Below are 14,755 nucleotides of genomic sequence, written 5' to 3'. Positions count from 1 at the left end.
TATAGCGTTTGACGACTTTTCAGTGCAATTTTCACCGCATCTAATTTTTTTCCCACTCACACTTGGTACGAATGCCACGATCTTACGTGATATAACTTAACCTATCTTACGATTTTTTTTTAACGATCTTCAGTGACCTATCATTTTTTTTTACGCACCGAACTAACTTACATTGGACTCCGTTTGTTTTAATATTTCAGTATTTTAAAGTTTTCTCATATTTTATATAACCTAAAAAATGTGTTGATCTTTTTTAGTATGTGGCAATTTTTTTTACGAATTTTAAAACTGCTCTGTGACCCTCTCGTTCTTCACGTCGTACGCGAAGGACTTCTCGGCGACCAGGATGACGCTGCACACGGTATCCTCGGGCAGCGCGTCGTGGAACTCGCAGACGATCTTGATGTTAGTTCGATCGTTGACTAGTAGACAGTTCAGCAACCGAAAATGGTGAAATTTATGCTACCTCAACGAAAAAGTGTGTAAGGCAATGCGAAAATGGTGAATCGGCGTAGCCTTTTACGAGCTAATTTAACCCCACACCCTACACCCCCAACCCCATACCCCCAACCCCAATCCAATACCCCCACCTCTTACTTCTTACCCCTACCCCTTATGAAAGTGGTGAATCAGCGTAGCTTTTTACGACTTAATTTAACCCCACACCCCATACCCCACACCCCCTCACTACTGGTTAACAGTATTGACTAATGCTCTTGTTTTAGGCACTTGCCTTAGGGGTGAGTTGTTGTAATGTTCTCTTCCCCTCTTCTCTTGTGAAAGACTATGCTGTTGTTTTAGGCACTTGTCTTAGGGTGAGTTGTTGTACTTTATTGCCCGAAATATAGCTCGGTGACCCCCAAACAGATTTTTCCTAAGTTTGAAAACAACGTTGAAACGTCTCGGTAAACGTTCTTATACGTTCTTAAACGTTTCAACGTTTATATAAGAACGATAGAACGTACTGTTATACTGATCTTCACGATTAGTCAAACGTATCATTCATTCGCTGTTCATATTTTCTATCCTTAAATTCTAATAATTATGTATTTTATCTAACAACAGATTAAATTAAATACTAAACATTATCGAGAAGCAATTTCTAAAACATTATACTAAAATATTAGCATTATAATAAGTGTCCTTCCATAGCCATTTCAGTCTTCAAACTGCTTCCAACGGCTTCCGTACGTTGATTCGCGATTAGTCAAACATGTCAAATGTAACTGCTATTAGTAAACGTACGAGGAAAATAAGTTTTGTAGAAATTCTCTTCTCAATAAGAATACTATATTACTACCTTTATTACATTAAATATTAATTGATTAATTAATTCTCTAGCACTCTTGATTCTGAAAATTCGTGGTTACAGTTCAATTTGTACTTATCCTGAGCAAAATTTATATATATTCTATTACAATCTTTACAGATTTCTTTTTAAGTCCGCCTCCATCTTTGTTTTGGTCTCTTACCATCAGATTTCCCCCAACAAGACTCCTGTAAAAATCTCCTTTATTCCTTTCTCATTCGTGCCCACCTAGGTCTTCATGATTTAATCATCAATCTAATAATATTTTGGAAACAAATATAAATTATGTACTTCTAAATTATGTAACCTTCACCATTCACTTGTTTCTTTATCCCTTTTAGGCTGAAATATTTTCCTAAGGATCTTATTTTCAAATACTCCTCAATTTATCTTCAAGAGATCAAGTTTTCGCATCCACAGGCAAAATTACTGTTTTGTATACTTCAACTTTTAGTTTCTTAGATATTAAACGAGAAGACAAAAGTTTATGAAGAAAAAAGTAACATGCATTTCTTGAATTAAGCCTACTTAAGAGACCTGTAGGAAGACCAAGACGAAGATGGAGGGACAACGTTGCGATGGACCTACAGAAAATCGGTAGGGATGGAAAAGAGTATATAGAACTTGCTCAAGATAGAGACAGATGGAAAGCCTGTGTTGCTACAGCCATGAACCTTCGGGTTTATGAAGGCTAGGGAGTTAGTTAGTTAGTTAGTTAGTTAGTTAGTTAGTGTGTCTCACTGCTACACGGAAAATCCTACAGGAGTTTTATTTTTCTTGGAAGTCTGAGATTCACCGAACCCCCATATAGTACTAATTATCTTCATCGTTGCAATATAAAAAAAACAACATAAGTATTTGTGTTGTGAATAGAATAGCCATGTCACGGCTTTTGATGTTATCTGTAAAAAAAAACAACAAAAAAGAACATGAGGATCATGTCGGAAATAAACTTGTAAAGAGCGAGGCTTGCAGCATGAAGCTTCGAGGATGCCAGTTCCTAATTAACTCCGTATTAACCAACTAATTATTTTGCCTTCTTAAACCCGAAGGTTTAGCAACAAAAGCCTTCCACCTCTCAATTTTGTACTAATCACACAGCTGGAAGCTTGCGTGTATCACCCTCACTGTTTATTCAGCTCTTGAACTTAACTATTGATCATGCATTTTTATTGCATGTTTCCCATGTCAACACAAAATATATATTTTCTCTTGGATTAATTTTAACTATGATGATGAAAATTTAAGGAAGAGTAGAGAGTGAGAGAAAGAGAAAGAATACCATAACAAATAGCTTCTAACATTTTAAAATATATCCTACCATATTCTACATATTCAACGAATTCATTTGATTACAATGCAACAACATTTTATTATTACGTCATATGTTTCAATATTTTCATAGTCATCCAAACGTTTGACAAAACATTTTTTTTTAGTTACGAAGATAGGAAGAGCAAAAAAGTGGTTGAATATTTTCGAGAAGTATTTCCAAATAGGGGACAGTGTTTTAATTTTTTTTTCTTTCTTTCCTTCGTGTAACCACTATGTTATCGATGGGAACAAGGCAAAACCAACATTACCACTATGTTATTGTGTTGAAGAGGATTTTTCCGTTATCAATTGTGTCCACACACAAAACTTAGTAGAGGAAGATTACTTCCGTAACATCTTTGGCTATTATGCATTTGAAGCATCGGAACGAGTCACAACTCTCGAAGCAGCCAATTAACCTAGCGAGCCGCTGCCGTCTGTCAACCCAGAACCTATCGCTAAGCCCGTTGCTCAGGTTCTACACGCCCACTAGGCTCTCTAGAGAGATTCGCGCAGTTCGCTGGAGCTGTTCCGAAAGTAATTCGACTCTACCTGTCTGCATCCATACCTAGATCAAAAAATTCGAACCCCTTGTAACTTATTTAATTATTTACGCTTGTGCTTGTATTTGCTCTCTTCGGGTTTAAAAAGCCTAGAGAGTTAGTTAGTTGGTTGTTTCCCACTGCACTATTTCAATTTTTGAATAATCACATGTTAGTTATGAATGCATTTGTTGACATCCTGTCTGATCATATATGTGTTTGGGCTGAGGCTCCGTATCTACCTGCAACATTTCTTTTCTTCTTTTTTCTTGTTATCTGCTTTCTATATTTAACATTAGAAACAACACATTCCCATTAACAATATTTCATGTTATGCAAAACATTTAAGTTTATACACCATCAGAGGTGTGATTGCAACAACGTTACCACTACGTCATCCGACAAAAAGCCAGAATCGGTATTGTTATATTTTATTGCTCAAGTCATTTCATTTTTTAATATGTATAGCTATAGTGAACATACTAACTTAATCCCTCAGACTAGTTTTAACGTGTTCATATTTGAAAAAAAAATGCAAAATACGCCTTGGAGATTTCAACCAATCCACTTTACTAGATTGGAGAAACTCTAACTATTGTCATTTGGAACCTTTAATTGCCCCCCATTGTTATTTTTGGATCAATTACCTTTTCCAAATTAACAACAGGACTGAGGTGGTTCCTAAATGACAATAGTTAAAGACATATTTTAGCGAATTACGCCGGCATAAGCTAAGTACGTGTTGTTAGAAGGCCTTCGTCGTTGCAAGTCACCTAACCCATTCACTAAGAAATAAGAAACAAAATATTGACGTACTGAAAAAAGTTGACTTGTTCAGATGTTTACTCATTGATGACTCCGTCGTTGTCGTCTATCAAAAACCTAAGTACCTTGGAAACAGTGAGAGTTATCGAAAAATCTCCCCTTGTCGATTTTTTTTTTTGGTGACGTAGAGTACGCGTAGAGAGGTCGGGTTTAGTGCGTCGGTCGAGTCTCGGTGTCCTCTGTCCTCCCATACCAAAATGAACATAGGTCGTCATGGAACCAATTTTTTTTTTTTTCATCAATCGAAAATTTTCTAAGTCCAGCGTTAAAAAAATCTTAAATTGCAAATATCTCGAAAATGGTAAGAGTTATCGAAAAAATATATCGAAAAACACCCCCATCCGGTATCGTTAGATACCGCCTGTCGATTTTGGAGGTGTAGAATACGTGTACCAAGTTTTGGTGGTCCTGGGGTCAAGGGGTAAGAAGTTAACCCACCCTCCCAAAACTTTGATCACTCGTAACTTTTGAACGAATAGTCGTAGAAAGGTCGGGTTTAGTGCGTTGGTCGAGTCTCGGTGTCCTCTGTCCTCCCATACCAAAATAAACATAGGTCGTCATGGAAGCAATTTTTCATCAATCGAAAATTTTCCAAGTCCAGCGTTAAAAAAATCTTAAATTGCAAATATCTCGAATTTTTGACAAACAGAGGTGTCCCATAGGACAAAAAAAACCTACAGAGACATGGACATAGACATTACACATAGACATAGACATTACACATAGACATAGACATTAGACAACTTAACCTAACTTAACCGGGAACACGAGCCCGGGGACAGGGGTCCAGGGACAAGGGGTAGGACTCCCGGGAACACGAGCCCGGGGGACACGGATAGGACCCCGGGGACAGGGGGGTCACTCCTCCGTAGCAATGATCGATATTTAGACAGTGAAACAACAAACCCGTCAAACTCGCTCACTCAGGATTCATGATTTCCTTAAATCCCAGCCTGCAGACCAGGAACACGAGCTAAAGTAAGGGGCCATTATTCACACTGAAAAACTACCGACCACAACCGGGTTCGAACCTATAGCCATTACCTTTTCTATCTGAAAGCCTGATGGCTTGCTCTGGTCACGTGACAAAGCGTCAGCAACTGGAGGCGAGATAGCCGCCATGTTTGAATTGCTTCTTGGGAATCAATGTTGGACCTTTCTAGTGAATGTGGAATTGTAATGAATTTTTATGAACTGTATTCGAGTTTACATGACGTGTAAATATGCTTAAATGTACAAAAGGTATGGTGTATAAGTGTTGTGTGCTCAATTGCAGGGGCAATTATGATGAAAATGGTAAGAGTAAAGTTCACATTTCTTCAAGATGTTGCTGAAAATAAGAAATGTGTAGTGCAATTCTATGTGATTCCTACGAAAAAATGCAAGTTAAGGAACAAAGGTTTCATACTCATAAATAAATACCAGAAATAGTTCATGATGTAAAGATTTCATGTGTTCAGAATAGGCATCTAATGCGAGTATACTCTTAGATTTGGTCAATTTTAATCTCTAGTCAACAAGTTTTTTTTAGAAATATCAAATAATTTATCTAAATCTGAATTACAACGTTAAGATGCGTTGTTTCTTATGATTGCAAAATAATTTGTTTCAAGATTTAGTCAACGTTTAAAATATTACGGTCATATCTACCAAAGCAATTTGTTAGTGTAACTGTTATGCAAGCATTCGATAAAATATTCATATAATTTACACAAATTTTCAGTTTCAAAGTATGCTTAACGAAAGAAAGCTATACAACTGGGCCAAATTGATACATGTGTACATTTACGTTCGTATTTTACTCCGCTTTTATGCTTCTTTAGGCTAATCGAAGGCTATGGGAAGATACGAATATGTTATGAATTCAAATACAAGGGTACGATGTGTAACAAGAACTTTGATGAAATATTCGTGTGTAAAATTATCCAAGATTATATTACTTATGTTTCAAACACAAATGTATTCACGCAGAAAGCATTTTATTACCTAGCTATGTTAATATGAACTACAAGTGTAATACATTTTATAAAATTGTTTCATGTGAACTGTTATTCTATATTTTGTCTTTGTGAAGCTTCGATGTTCGTAATTTTGATTATTAAATCAGTGTTAATGTTTCATAATTCACTAACATTCTTCACGATTTTATTAACAGAGTGTAAACACAGTGTACGGAAATATTCCAAACGTTTATTTTCCAAATGAATCGAAATATTAATCTGTTTTTTTTTTTTCAATAAAAATGTTGAAAATCTGTCACACATCCTACTAACGACAATGAAAAGATTCAATTTGTTTATTATATTTCGTTCAATAAAGTCAAAAGGGTCGAAATTACAATGTGACAAGTGATTTAGGTTTAGTATTTATTCTTTATTCACATAAATGTAACATTGCCCTTGTACCAATTTCTTTGCACATTTGCTGAGAGGTTATAGAAATTTAGTTTTTGTATTGAGATTGTATAGCTACACAGAATAACTGCATTATCTGGTTGATTAATTTTGGGTAAAGTTTACAATCGACCTAACATACCGGATTTTGATTTAATCCATTGATTTTTACATACAAAAGTTCATAGAAAAGCTGTAACGAGTTTTACTGTAGCTGCCAAATATTCCGGATAATATTTTTCATAGAAATACAATGTTTAACTTTTTCCGCCAGGAAGTTTCTAACGGTTTTCAACTCTTTCTTTGTGCTATGGTAGGAATTTTTGTTATGGTCATAGTGACTTCCTGAATGAACATTTTAGTGTAAATATTCAATATTCTACTATTTTCGTCGGGAGGGTAAATGTCAAAATTTAACATCATAAAAGAAATAAATATACCTTAATTCTCTACAATAAAAATACGACAATGGGTTTACACGACCGTTAGGGCGATCGCCTACAGATGATGACGTGTTGACTGAGCGCTGCGGCCTGAACCTCAAGATGGTCTTGCTATAGCACACGCATGATGTCAAGAACGAGTGAACGCCTTAACACGCACGGCTACGGAGGAGGACCGAGAGATAATTGTTCTTTTATACCAACAAAACTCAGAAACTGTCATACGCGAGAGCTTATATTTTGCAACAACTATAATTACCCAACACTAGCAACAAGAACAAAAAAAATTATATCAATTACTTGTATAATATTAATTAGTAACTTTAGATAATATTAATTATTAGTTTTCAGTTGTAATTAATTTTAAAAACAATTAATAACATGTTAGGCGATGATAACCAAGTGCAAAAAGCATTGCATTTTTTTTTTTACACACAAACAAAGCACCACTTACTTCACAAAACATCTAACAGATGGTAGATAGTTACATGGTTCTAGTTAGGATGATGATTTTTTGGTTTGTTGGATAGGGGTTGAAGAAGACTATTTGTTGTAGTGACCACAGTATTGTTTTTTTTTTTTGTGTGTTTTCTGTTCTCTTAGAGTGCCACACACGTAAATTTGCCGTTGCGTAGAAACGAATTTTCGTTTCGTCTCCCTCTCTCTTAGCATCACGTGTTCTACCCTGCTCGAAAACCTTCGCTATTGTTGCCATATTGTCATTCCATTCCTGGACACACTCGCGCAAACTTCATTGAAAACAATTGAACAGCGCTCCAGCTCGCGGTTCCCACCGGTCAGCAGGGACGGCAATGTGGCAATATAGCACGGTGTAGTCGTTGCTTCTTTTATGCAGTGCATGTTCATTGGCTAGCTAGTAACTAGTGTTGCCAACTGTAATAATGAAGCACTATTTCTGTCACGGAAGGGGAAAGCAGGTAAAGTGGCGGTGAGTTTTGTTGGATTGGAAGCACCATATTTTTATTTTATACTAAGTATTTGACCGGTTTGACGTTGTGTGCGTGTATTGCGTGTGTGTATGTAAAAGTGTGTGTTTGCTAATGAACGTTAAATTCCATAATGCCTCCAGTTCTGTCGAAGTTGAAATCAAAAACCTTGCATAGCCAAGCTCGGGAAATTCTAAGCAATTCAACTCTGGCTCCGGCAGGTGTTCTTGTAGAAATTGCATAGAGGAGGCTGTCATTTTTGCTGCTTAATGCGATACATATTGTTTTCTGTGTTAAAATTGCCATGCTTTGATGGGTGACCAAGTTCATAGCAGGGCCGGCGGAAGGGGAGGGCGAACCGAGCGGCAAAATTTGAAGAGAAGAAAAAAATAAGCCTATTGAAAACTGTGATCGAGCGAGATATTCTTTTGCGCTGAATAGTATTGAAATAGCATAAGAAGTCTCATTATTTATTTTATATTTTGATGTTTTAGTTAGGAATATATTGATTTTCAATTTTCCGTTGCTGCGTAATGACCGGGGGGGGGGGTCGAAATAGAGCGGCATCTGCCGCCACCTCCCAGGGAGGCAAAATGACTAGCGCCGGCCCTGGTTCATAACAAAAGAAAAAGCCGCGCAGCTTATCGTCTAGTGGCAGTATATGTACTTGTTATTGTTGTCGAAGCCGGCATCCTTTGTAAATGTACAACAAAGGCAACCGACTGTCGCAGATCTCAGAGAGGAAATAATAATACTGTTTGAGGAGGAGTGTTATGGTGCAATTGTAGCGGTTTAACACGTTGGCATGTTATTATCTGCCGTTGCAGTTCCATACCAGTGTATACGGGTTTTGGGAGTGAAAAGTTAGAACGCCACCAGTGCATTAATGCAATGAAAAATAATATATACGTATATATTTTTTTTATTTTGTTTGAAATCACTCAAATAAGGAATCGTATGAAGAAGTCTTCTTTGCAGCATTTTTGGTAATTGTACTTATGTGTTAGTTCATATTTTGCGAATTTTTAGTCCATATGTATGTAGCTACATACAAAGCCACTTGTTAGTACATATTAATTCTAGTCCTGGTATAATGCATGACGTTTAAAACTCAACGTTAGATAGACCTGAATTCTCTAATTTTATTGTTTTACGTTGTGCATCGGAGCACTGCAGCGATTTTTCTATCTGCTCCATTAGCAACACTGCTTCTTTAGTTGTTTCGCGCATCGCACGGCAGAAATAGCTGTGCTGGACTCTACGAGAATTAATATAGGTTGTCATAGAACCCTCCAATTCATGACTTAGCAAAAAATCTGTTTGCGGATTCATCACGTACGCCTATACGTGAGAAAAAGTATGAATAGAACCTATGCTCGGAAATCCAAAAATGGCGACCGGAAGTGGGGTTATCTTGGAAACGGTAAGACTTGGGAAAAATCTGTTTGCGGATTCATCAAGTACGCCTATACGTGAGAAAAAGTATGAATAGAACCTATGCTCGGAAATCCAAAATGGCAGCCGGAAGTAGGGTTATCTTGGAAACGGTAAGACTTAGGAAAAATCTGTTTGCGGATTCATCACGTACTCCTATACGTGAGAAAAAGTATGAATAGAACCTATGTTCGGAAATCCAAAATGGCGACTGGAAGTGGGGTTATCTTGGAAACGGTAAGACTTGGGAAAAATCTGTTTGCGGATTCATCACGTACGCCTATACGTAAGTAAAATATGAATAAAACCTATGTTCGGAAATCCAAAATGGCGACCGGAAGTGGGGTTATCTTGAAAAGGGTAAGACTTAGGAAAAATCTGTTTGCTGATTTATCACGTACACCTATACGTAAGTAAAATATGAATAAAACCTATGTTCGGAAATCCAAAATGGCGACCGGAATTGGGTTATCTTGGAAACGGTAAGACTTAGGGAAAATCTGTTTGCAGATTCATCACGTACGCCTATACGTGAGAAAAAATATGAATAGAACCTATGTTCGGAAATCGAAAAGGCGATCGGAAGTGGGGTTATCTTGGAAACGGTAAGACTTGGGAAAAATCTGTTTGAAGATTCATCATGTACAGTGGGATCCATGAGTATTACCGTGCAAATTGTCCATCATCACGTTCGTGCACTTTATTTGGCCCAATAAGAGCTTCAAGAATTAAGAAAAAATCAAAACAAGCTATTGACAACTTCTGCACCAGCATATATAAAAATCCATCGTTTAAAAACACATAGGATGTAAGAGAAAAATTAATGAAAATAGTCATGAACAATTTTCACGGTAATACTCATGGATCCCACTGTACACCTATACGTGAGTAAAATATGAAGAGAACCTATGCTCGGAAATCCAAAATAGCGACCGGAAACAGGGTTATCTTGGAAACGGTAAAACTTAGGAAAAATCTGTTTGGGGGTCACCGAGCTATATTTCGGGCAATAAAGTACAACAACTCACCCTAAGACAAGTGCCTAAAACAACAGCATAGCCTTTCACAAGAGAAGAGGGGAAGAGAACATTACAACAACTCACCCCTAAGGCAAGTGCCTAAAACAAGAGCATTAGTCAATACTGTTATACCTGCCGCAAAATTAGTTTGGTATTGACACTTGAGAACCACGTGTTGAAATCGGGTCTACGTCACTGCGGGAGGGTGGGTTGCTGGCATGCGAGCCAATCAAAATCTTCCCAGTGCTTCACCCAGGCCCTGGTTACCTAGCAACAGAAAACGTTTTTCTCGGTGTTGCCGCTTATCGGGCGATTCTTCCTGCGATCAGACTTCATGTTGTTGGGAGAGGACGTGTTGTTTGTTTGTTGCGTTGCGTTACTGTAATATTTTAACCAGTCCGTTTGTTTAGTGTTTATTGAATTTAGAGTATTCTTTGTTGTATATAGCGTGTTGTTTTAGTGTGTTATTTTTTGCACATAATTTTCTGTGTTCTGCTTGAGTGTGTCGTGTGCTTGTGTGAAGAATGTCAATCACGGGAGGCAATACTCGAGATGACAATGTACCAAAGAGGCCATGCACTAAAAGAAAAAGGAATTCTTCTCAAAGGACAAACGCGGGAGATGGTTTGTTCTGAGCGCAAATAATTTGAGCAAGAGAAAAACAATGGGGGGTCGGTCGAATCATTTCTGTAAACAAAGTTCTGGACAGGACTGCTGCTGCTTTCGGCGTGTCTAAGAACACTATTGTTACCATAGGGAAAGAAAAATAGAATGTGGTAGAAATAAATAAATAAATAAATAAATGCGAGGCTTCACAATTGGAAACCCTAGGAAAGAATAGGAATATCAGTAAACGCGTGACAAATTTAGATACTTTTCAGCAAGATGCTATTCTCGCCATATTTACTCTTATTATAGGAGGAAAGATCATCCCACTGTTGGGAAACTGCGCGTTTCGTTGAAAGATTCGGCATTTTTTCAAGGTGGGGAAACATCTTTAAGGACAGTCATAAAATATCTGGGATTCTCATAAAAAAAAATAATGGACCCAAAATAAAGTATGGAGGCATATGGAGATGTGGAGTAGAGCTCCACACATTCTCGACCTCGGCCATATTATGGAGGTGATGCGGTGATGTGGTTCACCATCCGCCTTTACCACAGGTTTGCCCCAGGTACTCACTTGGGCTGAGTCGACCCCGAAGCCGCTCGGAATATTTGAAAAACTTCCACAAACCACCGCGGGTCTCACGCGTGAAAGTCAGACGCCCCACCAACTGGACTTTGTGCACTTCAGTTGCGGTATAATTGAAAGACGGGCAGACTTTAACGGTGACTTCGGAAAGAAATGATTATTGAAAGTGTATATACAGAATGGATTGAAAAGGTAACCTGTAAACAATGCTCGTTTCATTAATTCGTTCATGTTGTAAGGGAGATGGAAATGAATAGAAAAAACAATAACACATTCATCATTGTTGTCATCATTGTTATTCCATTTTCCTCGAAAAACAATAACACATTTCATCATTGTTGTTTCTTTTCATAACACGTTTTCCTCGACACAGCGTCAGACGGCTGCAGTGCGTACTGTACCGCATGATATGGCAACACCGTGACGCGTGTTCCTTCAGCTCTCAATACCAAACTAATTTTGCGGCAGGTTTAACCAGTAGTGAGGGGGTGTGGGGTATGGGGTGTGGGGTTAAATTAAGTCGTAAAAAGCTACGCTGATTCACCACTTTCATAAGGGGTAGGGGTAAGAAGTAAGAGGTGGGGGTATTGGATTGGGGTTGGGGGTGTAGGGTGTGGGGTTAAATTAGCTCGTAAAAGGCTACGCCGATTCACCATTTTCGCATTGCCTTACACACTTTTTCGTTAAGGTAGCATAAAATTCACCATTTTCGGTTGCTGAACTGTCTACTAGTCAACGATCGAACTAACATCAAGATCGTCTGCGAGTTCCACGACGCGCTGCCCGAGGATACCGTGTGCAGCGTCATCCTGGTCGCCGAGAAGTCCTTCGCGTACGACGTGAAGAACGAGAGGGTCACAGAGCAGTTTTAAAATTCGTAAAAAAAATTGCCACATACTAAAAAAGATCAACACATTTTTTAGGTTATATAAAATATGAGAAAACTTTAAAATACTGAAATATTAAAACAAACGGAGTCCAATGTAAGTTAGTTCGGTGCGTAAAAAAAAATGATAGGTCACTGAAGATCGTTAAAAAAAAATCGTAAGATAGGTTAAGTTATATCACGTAAGATCGTGGCATTCGTACCAAGTGTGAGTGGGAAAAAAATTAGATGCGGTGAAAATTGCACTGAAAAGTCGTCAAACGCTATAAAATCAACAAAAAAATCGTCAAAATATGCTACCACTGAGGTTAAATCCATAAAAGAAAAAGGGCTCGTACCAAGTGTTACTTAGAAACAACCAATTTACACTACTTGTGTCCAGTGCCGGATCTACAAATCTTGACCCCCCCCGCAAAATATTAGCAAAGGCCCCCATCTGCATACCTACCTTCACACACACACATGTATATAATGTGCGTGTGTGTAATTCTTGATCTCATGTTGACGAAGTCACATACAAGGGCCTAGGGTGATTCAAAAGTCCCTCAACCCCCCCCCCCCTATGAAAAGTAATGGAGTTAGGCTGGTCATGATAGAAACAGGTTAGACTATTTTGCAATGGGACTGGCTCATTGGAGAGCATGAAGACTACAGTATTCCCATGCTTTTCCCTCTATTCTCGCATATATTCATTCATAATATGCCATGAGTTTTCCTTAATTCATTGTCGGATTGAAAAAGGAAATACTGAAATAGTAAACGCACAAGCACAAGAAAGACTCTCAAACTGAGTGATAGTCCCACATTATTGAATTGAGTGATCAATTGACTTGTTGTTTTAAGTCCACTTTAAGTACAGAAAGGCTAATCGGGATTGGACTTACAGTTTAAAGTATGATCCGATATCTTGGAAACGGTAAAACTTAGGAAAAATCTGTTTGGGGGTCACCGAGCTATATTTCGGGCAATAAAGTACAACAACTCACCCTAAGACAAGTGCCTAAAACAACAGCATAGCCTTTCACAAGAGAAGAGGGGAAGAGAACATTACAACAACTCACCCCTAAGGCAAGTGCCTAAAACAAGAGCATTAGTCAATACTGTTATACCTGCCGCAAAATTAGTTTGGTATTGACACTTGAGAACCACGTGTTGAAATCGGGTCTACGTCACTGCGGGAGGGTGGGTTGCTGGCATGCGAGCCAATCAAAATCTTCCCAGTGCTTCACCCAGGCCCTGGTTACCTAGCAACAGAAAACGTTTTTCTCGGTGTTGCCGCTTATCGGGCGATTCTTCCTGCGATCAGACTTCATGTTGTTGGGAGAGGACGTGTTGTTTGTTTGTTGCGTTGCGTTACTGTAATATTTTAACCAGTCCGTTTGTTTAGTGTTTATTGAATTTAGAGTATTCTTTGTTGTATATAGCGTGTTGTTTTAGTGTGTTATTTTTTGCACATAATTTTCTGTGTTCTGCTTGAGTGTGTCGTGTGCTTGTGTGAAGAATGTCAATCACGGGAGGCAATACTCGAGATGACAATGTACCAAAGAGGCCATGCACTAAAAGAAAAAGGAATTCTTCTCAAAGGACAAACGCGGGAGATGGTTTGTTCTGAGCGCAAATAATTTGAGCAAGAGAAAAACAATGGGGGGTCGGTCGAATCATTTCTGTAAACAAAGTTCTGGACAGGACTGCTGCTGCTTTCGGCGTGTCTAAGAACACTATTGTTACCATAGGGAAAGAAAAATAGAATGTGGTAGAAATAAATAAATAAATAAATAAATGCGAGGCTTCACAATTGGAAACCCTAGGAAAGAATAGGAATATCAGTAAACGCGTGACAAATTTAGATACTTTTCAGCAAGATGCTATTCTCGCCATATTTACTCTTATTATAGGAGGAAAGATCATCCCACTGTTGGGAAACTGCGCGTTTCGTTGAAAGATTCGGCATTTTTTCAAGGTGGGGAAACATCTTTAAGGACAGTCATAAAATATCTGGGATTCTCATAAAAAAAAATAATGGACCCAAAATAAAGTATGGAGGCATATGGAGATGTGGAGTAGAGCTCCACACATTCTCGACCTCGGCCATATTATGGAGGTGATGCGGTGATGTGGTTCACCAACCGCCTTTACCACAGGTTTGCCCCAGGTACTCACTTGGGCTGAGTCGACCCCGAAGCCGCTCGGAATATTTGAAAAACTTCCACAAACCACCGCGGGTCTCACGCGTGAAAGTCAGACGCCCCACCAACTGGACTTTGTGCACTTCAGTTGCGGTATAATTGAAAGACGGGCAGACTTTAACGGTGACTTCGGAAAGAAATGATTATTGAAAGTGTATATACAGAATGGATTGAAAAGGTAACCTGTAAACAATGCTCGTTTCATTAATTCGTTCATGTTGTAAGGGAGATGGAAATGAATAGAAAAAACAATAACACATTC

General features: G+C 38.3%; 1 protein-coding gene across 1 annotated transcript in view; it reads right to left on the bottom strand.

Annotated features, from left to right (window-relative positions):
* The window catches only part of LOC145986347 (uncharacterized), a 32,192-nt gene that overhangs the window by 983 nt on the left and 16,454 nt on the right, over positions 1 to 14,755 (bottom strand). The window lies entirely within an intron of this gene.

Source organism: Lepisma saccharinum, chromosome 1, assembly GCF_977018435.1.
Source record: "Lepisma saccharinum chromosome 1, izLepSacc3.1, whole genome shotgun sequence".
Classification (NCBI taxonomy): domain Eukaryota; kingdom Metazoa; phylum Arthropoda; class Insecta; order Zygentoma; family Lepismatidae; genus Lepisma; species Lepisma saccharinum.
This window is presented reverse-complemented; position numbering and strand designations above follow the sequence as displayed.